Below are 9,566 nucleotides of genomic sequence, written 5' to 3' on the forward strand. Positions count from 1 at the left end.
AGGTGCCCCATAATGCATTTGTTTTAATGTAATTCTCAGATTTTCTATGTCAATAAGCACATTGTTTGGTTTAGCTGACATTGTTTTCATAGCAAGATTTTCTTGCCGAAGGAAAGTGTGTTGATTTACATTCTGGAGACACCTTAATCTGAGTAACTACTTGGAATGTTTTTTTTATGATTGCAGATGACTTATCAGCATGTCAATTCTAGAGGCGCCTGGCTGGCTCAGTCGGTAGAGCATGTGACTCTCAATCTCAGGGTTGTGAGTTCAAGCTCCATGTTGGGCATGGAGCCTACTTAAAAACAAAGCATTACTTTTATATGGAATCTAAACTTTCGACCACTTTTATTGGCAATGTTTTATCAGATGAAACATTTGCCTTCCTGGTTTTATACAGTGCGGTGCAAGTTGTACTTTAAGCAATGAGGTTGACAAAACAATTTTTCCTTAATATTTCCATCACGTTGAAATTGTACATATGCTAAAAATTACTATATTAATTATTTGCTAAGGATACCGAGTTGCAATGGAAAACACTTTGCAAGCTTTACGTTTTGTGTGAGTTGCTCTTTCATAAATTAGACTGTTCCTTTGCTTGGAAGGTGAAACCTGAGCTACCTTCTTTGCCACCAATTCACCCAACATTTCTAAGCAAATATTTTTGTTGTGTCTTTCTCTGATGCCTTGGCAACTGTATATGGATTTGGAGCCTTAGCAAACTGAAGGGCTACATTATGAGAAGCCTACACAGATGGGGCACTGGGGTGGCTCAGTTGGTTAAGCATCTGCCTTCGGCTCAGGTCATGATCTTAGGGTCCTGGGATCGAGCCCCATGTTGTGCTCCCTGTTCGGTGGGGAGTCTGCTTCTCCCTCTGCCCCTGTCCCTGCTGGTGCTCTCTCCTTCTCTCTCTCTCAAATAAATAAATAAAATCTTTTTTTAAAAAGAAGGCTGCATAGCACTAGTGTTTATGTGTGAAAAATTGCGCATCTGCTTCCGTTGACTTTTTATTTCAATACTCGTTCATTCTTATGTTTGACCTGTAAATGCTTCTCACATTTTGATATTTTGATTGCTCTGTTTAGCTAGAAAAACTCTACAACTAATACATTCTGTTTGAAGCACTTTACCATCAGTTATGGCTACAAACCTGAACTTACCACTTGAAGGAATATACTTGTGAATAAAACTAGTACAAACTCCTCTTGGCCTTCCTTTTTCAGGACTCAATTTTGATTAGCATCAACTGGTTTACTACTCTTGCTGCCATCAGAAATGGTTTATCTTCTTGACAAAAATGTCCTAGTGAAGCTTATTTTGTCAAATGTGATCCAGCATCAAAATTTACTTCCTTAATTTAGTTAATAATGTGGATCCTTAAAAGTTAAAACATTGTAAGACTGAAAAATTATTAAAAGAAATAAATTCCTAAGTTGTCTCTGATTCTTCTAGACTTTAGAGTTACGGGTGACAGAGTAATCCTAAAATATGACATATTGTAATGTGGTCTTACGGAGCTTGACTTGTCTGCAGCTGGCACCACATGTACTCACCAGGCAAGGGTGACAACAGCCAAGCTGGTCCGTGCCCTGTTCCATGACACCAGTCCACTGATAGACGCTTTCTTACATGTGGCAGCAACGTCAAACTGTTAAAAGGTTTCCAAAGGTCCCTTCTCAAGTTTACTTATCTCAATCATAACGGTTCATGGAACAGCACTGGTCTGTGGACCACTCTTTAAACTACAAGATTTGGAGTCCAGAGAGATTTGATTTCAAAACCAAAATTATATTACTTACTAGCTATGTGACCCTAGGCCAATTTTTGCAACCTCCTTTGCAACTTCTTCTTCTTTAAAATGGTGATGATAGGGGCGCCTGGGTGGATTGGTCGGTTAAGCATCCGTCTTTGGGCTCTGGTCATAATTCTAGGGTCCTGGGATGGAGCCCTGCTTTGTGTTGGGGAGCCTGCTTCTCCCTCTCTCTCTGCCCCTCCCCCTGCTCCTGCTCTCTCTCAAATAAATAAATAAAATCTTAAAAAAATAAAATGGAGATGATAGCATCAATCTCAAAGGGTTGTTGTGAAGATGAGGAAGGAACGTGTTCATGAAGTCACTTAGTAAACACATATCTAATGAACCCCTACTATGTGCCAGAAACTGAGGATCTTGGGTTACATCAATGAACAAGGCAATGATGGAACTGAGTACAGTAATAACAGCAAAACAAGTAAATTGTAAATTTTGTAAAAGGTGATAAGTGTAATGGAAAAAAGCACACAGTAGACTATGGTAAGGGGACTTGAGCACTGGGGCAAGGGGTGGGAGGTAGGTTGCAGTTTGAATAGTGTGATCAGGAAAGAAGTTCAATTCAATAATGCACAGAGCTTAGGTAGTACTTAGAAAATGATAGCTTTTATAATGAGTTTATATCTGTTTTTTTTAAAGATTTTATTTATTTATTCATGAGAGACACACAGAGAGAGGCAGAGACATAGGCAGAGGGAGAAGCAGGCTCCCCACAGGGAGCCCGATGCAGGACTTGATCCCAGGGATCACGCCCTGAGCCAAAGGCAGACCCTCAACCACTGAGCCACCCAGGTGCCCCAAGTTCATGACTGTCTTGCATTGCCCTTCAGAAAGCAAAGATGCCTCTATTTTTGGGGTGACGGCTACAGATGAGTGTGTGCACACAGCAGTGCCTGCACATATACACACATATGCACATGCCATGGAAATTTGGTGTGGATTTAACCATCTCCTTCTAGAGCACATTTCTATTTGCAGTCATGATCATTTGGGGGGCCCAGATAAGTGGGAGTTAGCTTGGTTTGGGAGTAGAACAGGATTAAATGAGAAGCTCACAAAATTCTTGGCCAATTAATATAGAGGGAGTACCAGCTTCTGATTCCATCCTAACTGTGCGTCTAACTTGATTGTTTCTCCTTATTTTGTTGATGTGCCACTGTCCCTTTTGATCCTGTAAGATGCATTACATTTGGCCAAAGCCACGGGAGAAAGTATATCAGAGAAGTGAGAACGGTTGTCAGCTAACCTTTACAGTTTGATGTTTCTTGAAGATTTAACAGACCGTTGCTACCTCTTCAGGAATAACCCACTTCTACAAGATTGTACACACATCATTATAAAACTTTCATTAAGGGGTGCCTGGGTGGCTCAGCAGCTCAGGGCATGGTCCCGGGGTCCTGGGATCGAGTCCTGAATCGGGCTCCCTGCGGGGAGCCTGCTTCTCCCTCTGCCTGTGTCTCTGCCACTCTGTGTCTCTCATGAATAAATAAATAAAATCTTTAAAAAAAGAAAGAACTCCTAAGTGGTAGAGGAAGTTCCAGGGCTTCCCCAACTTCATGGATCTGAGCCATTGCAGCAGACCGGCAGGAAACCCAAAGGAACCGAAATTTATAAGAATCTTCACAGAAGTGGCTGCCAGCCCAAGAAGGTCCCCTAGGGCTTGGCATGTCCTCTGTTACCTACGGTAACCCTGTACCCTATAAACAAATCCCAGCAATCAGCACGCAGCCCAGCAGACTTCAATGGGCTTGTATATAATGGCCCCCACAGTCAGGCAAATTCTAGGCAAAAGCAGTGTGACTGGACCCCCGATGCAGGAACCACTCTGGTTCTACCACCCAGGCACCTATTCTAGCTCGTGCTGCGTAACAAGTCACTCCAAAATGTGGTGGCTTAATATGATAAACACTTATTAATCTCCCTGATTCTGTGGGTCAGCTGAGGGGTTCTGTTCTGTGCTACCTGGTAGTTGGTGGGGTGGTTGGTCCCGGGGACTACAGCTGAGATGGCTTGTCTGCACACAAAGTCCAGTGGGCTTGTTGGGCTTCTTCACATGGTGGGCTCAGGGTTGCAAAGAGCACCAAGAGAGGGCAAACTCCAAAGGGAGGGTGGGGGCTCTAGAAGATTCCCTTTGTGTCATATTTGCTACTGTCTTGAGGCCAAGTCCAGATTTAAGGGGTGGGAAAGTAGACTCCACCTCTTGCTGGGGGAAGCAGAAAAATTAACTTTCAGAGGGAGTACATACAGAGATGAGAGGGATCTGTGGCCTTTTTTGCAATCAACCACACCATCTCTGGTGGAAGAAATACTCTCTAGGAGCGCTTTGTCCAAAGTCCTGTGAGTGTGAACTTCCTTTCTCACCCCGTCAACAATACGGGGCTTCTCTTCCTTGTTTCCCAACATCATTTGCTTTGCCTCTTCAGTGACTGGGTCCTACAGAGACATCACAATATTCCAAGGTGAGAAATTTCTAATAAAAATAGCTAGTGTTCCATATTATCTCCTGATTTACGTATTACATCCACACACTAGTTATTTTTATACTCAGGGTCATTCGTGCGTACACCAAGTAAAATTTTAAAAAATGTATTGTTTTTCTATTAGAGATATTTTACGGGACACTCTTACTCAGAGAACCTGGTTGTGGGCAGTGGCTTTTTGCCCAATAGCGAGGCTACAAATTATATTTAGCAAATCAACATACTGTAAGACAGTAGCAGACTACATTAGAAATATAATGCTTGGGTGGTTGTTTATTGCTCGTATTGTGTATTTTTCACATATCAACGTGTGGATATGTCAGGATTGCATTTACACTTGAGTTGCCTAAAATAAGAAAGCCATAACCAGGAAACTCAACAATATATTTTTCTGTGTGTGCTCCATTTTCTCTCTGGCCAAGTCCTCCAGGGTTCCAATAACATACAACCTAACCTGCGTTCTGGGGTATGGGAGCGAGTTGGTGTCAAAGAGGGTGCAATTTTTTTTTATAATGTGGCAAGTTTCTAAGAATAATTAGGTTTTCATTGGTACTGGTGACATTCTATATATTTAAATTTGGAAAGATCTGACCTTGGCATTCTTCCTTTCTGTATATGTCTAGAATTAATGAAATAGCTCAGTCACATGCAGCCCATCTATTCCAGTCATAAAAAGAAAAGAGAAAAACCACCAGGGATCTGTTCCAAATGCTAATCTCCTCTTAGAAGTAGCTCTCTAGGTAGTATGTGAATTCACCCTTCTATCAAAAGCATCCATGAGGGGTGCCTGGGTGGCTCAGTCGGACTCTTGATTTTGGCTCAGGTCATGATCTCAGGGTCATGAGATCAAGCCTCACATTGGGCCCCATTCTGTGCTTGGAGCCTGCTCAAGATTCTCCTTCTGCACCCCCTGCTCTTTCTCTTTCTCTCTCTCTCTAAAAAACAAAGCCAAAAACCATCAAAAGCATTCAGAAGATGTACTAGCTGCCCCTACAGGTCATTTGTGTACCTCATTTGTGTGTGCGTGGAAGTAAGTGTATCTGTGCATCTGCATAAGACAATATTGTTTTCCTTCGAATGTCAAGTTACAGGAAGTCCCAGCCTCTTTGGTTACAGGAAGGTCCAGTCTCTTTGGAAACGCATCCTTTTTTGAATGTAAATACGTTATTAATGATCTAATACAAGAGTCACCAAACTCTTCCTCTAAAGGGCCAGACAACAAATGTTTTAGGTTTTGCAGGCCATACGGTCTCTCACCACTACTCAGCTGTGCCGTTGTAGCATGAAAGAAGCCGTGGACGATCTGTAAGCACATGGAGACTGTGTTCCAATAACACTTTATTTATGGACATCGACTTCTGAATTTCATATGATGTTCACACGTCATGAAATATTATGCTTTAAAAAAATGTTCTGCAGCCATCTGCAAATGTCAAAACCATTGTCAGCCCTTAGGTGGCACAGAAACAGGCTGTGTGTCAGACTTGCCCCGCGAGCCAGAGTTTACCGACTCCTGACCTAGCACATTAATTAAGGGAGCAATCGTCTGACAAAGGAAGCGGGGATTCCAGACTTGAGCTCTCCCAACTCCATGTTGGCATGTCTATTTTCTCTATAAATACATTTCTCTATGAAAGATGAGTTCTTTAAAAAATTTTCAGCGCCTCTGCTTTTATATATAACTGCAGGGAAGAATTGTTTCTTTGTGCTTCTGTATTTTTTTAAGTAAAGATAAAAGCTATTTGAGAGCAAATTAGTTTTCCCTTTCTTTATTTGCACATAATTTCGTGGGTTTAGGTCTTTGCTTTTCCTTATTTATTCTTTACAAAGCTCCAGCTTTGTTTGTCTGAGTGAGGCGATGATGATCTGTGAATTGGCAGCATGAGTAATAAATCACTAAGTTGTGGAACAAAACCCATTCTGATAATGGCAGCTCATTCCCTCCATCCCAGAATCAGCAAATTCCATCCTTCGAGACCTTCCATTATGCATTGTAGTCCTAGCCCTGTATTGTCTTTGATTATAGTATATCATAAAGACCTGTGTTCAATCTGATCCTTTTTGATTTTCCAATTTAGATCTTAAGAAGTGAATAAAATCTATGTCAGCATTTTGACAGTGGTAGTACTTCAGACTTTGTTCAGCATTTTCTGGTAACTTATGTCGCTCTGTATTCTGATGATACATAGAGAATGTTTCGCAGTGTTTGCAGTCGTCTCATTGGATGGAATGTTTCTGTCTGATAGAGAGAAGCCTGAATGCCTCCATGTCCAGACAAAACTGCTCCCCTGCTCATCTCATTCCGGATGAATTAAACTGGTCTGAGGAATCTTTTGATGTTACTTTGCCATCCGACGCCTTTGGGCTTTTTTTGGTAAAAATATCATACTCAGGTTTTTTAGTAGCAGTTTTAACTTTTTACGTGGCTGTTGGAATACTAAACCTATTTTGATTTTCTTTCCCCATAGTCAAGGTGACATGACATCAACCTGTTCTGAGTGGTTAAAGGCTTCCCCGAAGTTCTTTGGAAGCACTTTCGCTAAGGCGTTATTTTCACCCTTCTTCGTTCCTGGGTTACCACCTTAAAAAAAAAAAATATTGCACAAATCTCTGTTTCTCAGCGTAAGCCTTTTCCTTCTTCAGGTTAATCATAATTAAATTCAATTCAGTGGTTATTGGAGGCTTAATTGGGCCCCAAGTTTGGTGCTAGGGATGGTGGAAGGTACTAAGATGAGTGGAACGGTGCCCAACCTCAAGGCATTCACACTTGTCCTCAGGAAGAACAGCCGAAATACCAATAAGGACCAAATGGAATAGAAGGTGTGAACTGGGTAGTAGGTAGAGGGCTCTAGATAATGGAGAGATTACTTACTGCGGGTCTCATAGCATCAATTTTAAGTGTTGTGTCCTTGGCTGTTCATACTAAACTACTGCTATCTATCATTATCTACTTTGGTCAGATAAAATAAGTCAGCCTCTTTCTGCTTTGAGATCCAACTATGAAACTTTTTTTGTTTTACATTTATTTATTTGACAGGGTGAGAGCACGAGCAGGGTGAGGGGAAGAGGGAGAAACAGATGCCCTGCTGAGCAGGGAGCCCGATGCCCATGAGAGGCTCAATCCCAGGACCCTGGGATCATGACCAGAGCTGAGAAGGCAGACGCTTAACCGACTGAGCCACCCGGGCGGCCCCCAACTGCAAAACCTTAAACCATAAAATTAAAATAGGTATTCCCTACATCTACCAAATGTACTCAGTATTCTTGCAGGGAGGAAAAAGGCTAAAATAGGACATTGTTTGAGACATGACCTATTTTCTGTTTTGACTTTATCATTTAGTGCAGTAGAAAATTTGCTCATTAATTGCACGAAAAGTAAATCCACTGAATCGAAGAACTAAATTTTGGAATGTAAATTGAATTGACTGTTTTGACTCAACTAGCTGCTCAGTTCAAACTGGGAGAGTTAAAACCTTGTTTTCTCGGGGTCTGAGTGCAGACAGCTGCAGCTAAGTGATGTGGAGGAAACCAGAGGGACAGTTATTAAGGATCAGAGGTGAGAGGAAGTAATGGGTCTCAGAAGTAAGTCAGCAGTGAGTAAGCAGCCAAGATCTGGCACATCTGAGATGAGGTCAAGGTAAGCAGTGGGCCCAAACGGAGGTGTAAACAGCAACCGAAAAGCTAAACCAGAGCTCCCAAGGGAAGGCATTCTACGAGACTGAAGGAAAAGAAGCAATCCCCCCAGAGAATCAAATCAAAGGTGTGGAAAAAACCTGGATACAAATAATCAAAGGCTAGTCCTCACCTAGAACTTTTTACTCTCCTGTGAAACCCTGAACCAAACCCCTGGACTGTTTGAAAAGGCTGGTGCTGATGATTCACATCTGCCCCCAATGATAAGAAAATTAAAAGGATTGTAGTTTCCTGAAGCAAATGGAAGAAAATATTCTTTTGTTTGGCTTCTGTAAGCCTGTCACCAGAAAGATACTGTTTAAAGACAGACCTTATCATTAATGAGCACTTCATTTAGCAAATTATGAGGCTTATGATTTTGGATGAAACTTTGGCTGAGAAGGGATTCTGATACTCCTGAGGATGGCCACGGAGTATTGTAGAAATCGAGAGCCTCAAGCCTTTAGTGCTCACTCTGCAAGTACTGAAGTGGTCAATACGAAACTTGAAATTGGTATGTATTTTCTTCTCCCTTTCCATGCTGGCACTATTTCTCTTCCTTATAAAGGACTGGGTGAGAGGTCTCTGATAAAAGGTATTGCTCTGATAAGTGCAGGTGCCTTTGGAACATAGCCCATCACCACCAGCTCAGTCACAGAGAGTTGTATCTACAGAGGACGGTGAAATTGAAAGGAGAGGGAGTTGGCCCCATGGACGGAGCTAATGGACCGGCAGCTGTCAGTTCATTGTTTAAACACTTGCTGTTCCTCAACTGTGACCCCCCCCCCGCCCCCGTCCCAGAAACTGGCTCAAACCAACATATGACCTTTTTGTATAATCTATATAGACTGTTGGTTTACTGCAGAGCACTTGAAATTGAAAATACAAAAGCTTTCTTTGAGTGTTAGAACAAAACAGCTTCTGACTTGCTCTGAAAATGCACATTGTGGAGATTCTTATCTAGAGGGGCCTTTGATTTCCGGCCAAGTTTAGAGGAGGATGGTCTAATAATAACACAGCAAAGCGGTTTGAGTAGTAAATTCACATCAAGTTTTTCAGAGAATGTGAAGATAAAAATCCGAAAGAGAAATTCTCCAAACAGTCCCCAAACCGATATATTCCACTCTTCTACTTCCCCCAAGATGAAAATGAAAGCACAAAAGAACAAGCCTCTCTGTATTAGCAAGAGTTGGTTATTTTTGCTCCCTTTAAATAAATAAATAGTCCTTGTTGGCTATTTCTGATTACTAAAATACCCCAAAAAACATGCTGATTGTAGAAAATGGGAAAATACCCATAATCCCAGCACTCTAAGATAACCGTTCTTTTCTGTAGACACCCATACTGTATTTTTTTTTAATGAAAGGTTTTTTTGTTTTTTGAGCCACCCAGGTGCCCCAAGAGTTCTTTATACTCCACAGCCTCTGAGGGTCCTCTGACATTTCTGTATGTTTCTTGGATTTGTTCTGATTCAACTGAGAATCTTTGGGATAGTTGCAGAAACTCCAAGGACAGGGATGAGGGCAGACATCCACACGATAGGCTCAGGGGTAGGATGGTGCCTGGCTCTCTGGAGGCAAACTGCACTCATGAAGAGGGGGTTTAG

The 9,566-nt window shown here is 41.8% G+C and overlaps 1 non-coding gene across 1 annotated transcript; it reads left to right on the plus strand.

The window, feature by feature from the left end:
* Positions 1-216: 216 nt before the first annotated feature.
* Positions 217-289, plus strand: TRNAE-CUC. Its single transcript has one exon. It is a non-coding gene; the product is annotated as a tRNA-Glu (tRNA).
* The last annotated feature ends 9,277 nt before the right edge of the window (positions 290-9,566 follow it).

The sequence above is a fragment of the Canis lupus genome, chromosome X (genome assembly GCF_011100685.1).
Source record: "Canis lupus familiaris isolate Mischka breed German Shepherd chromosome X, alternate assembly UU_Cfam_GSD_1.0, whole genome shotgun sequence".
NCBI lineage: Eukaryota > Metazoa > Chordata > Mammalia > Carnivora > Canidae > Canis > Canis lupus.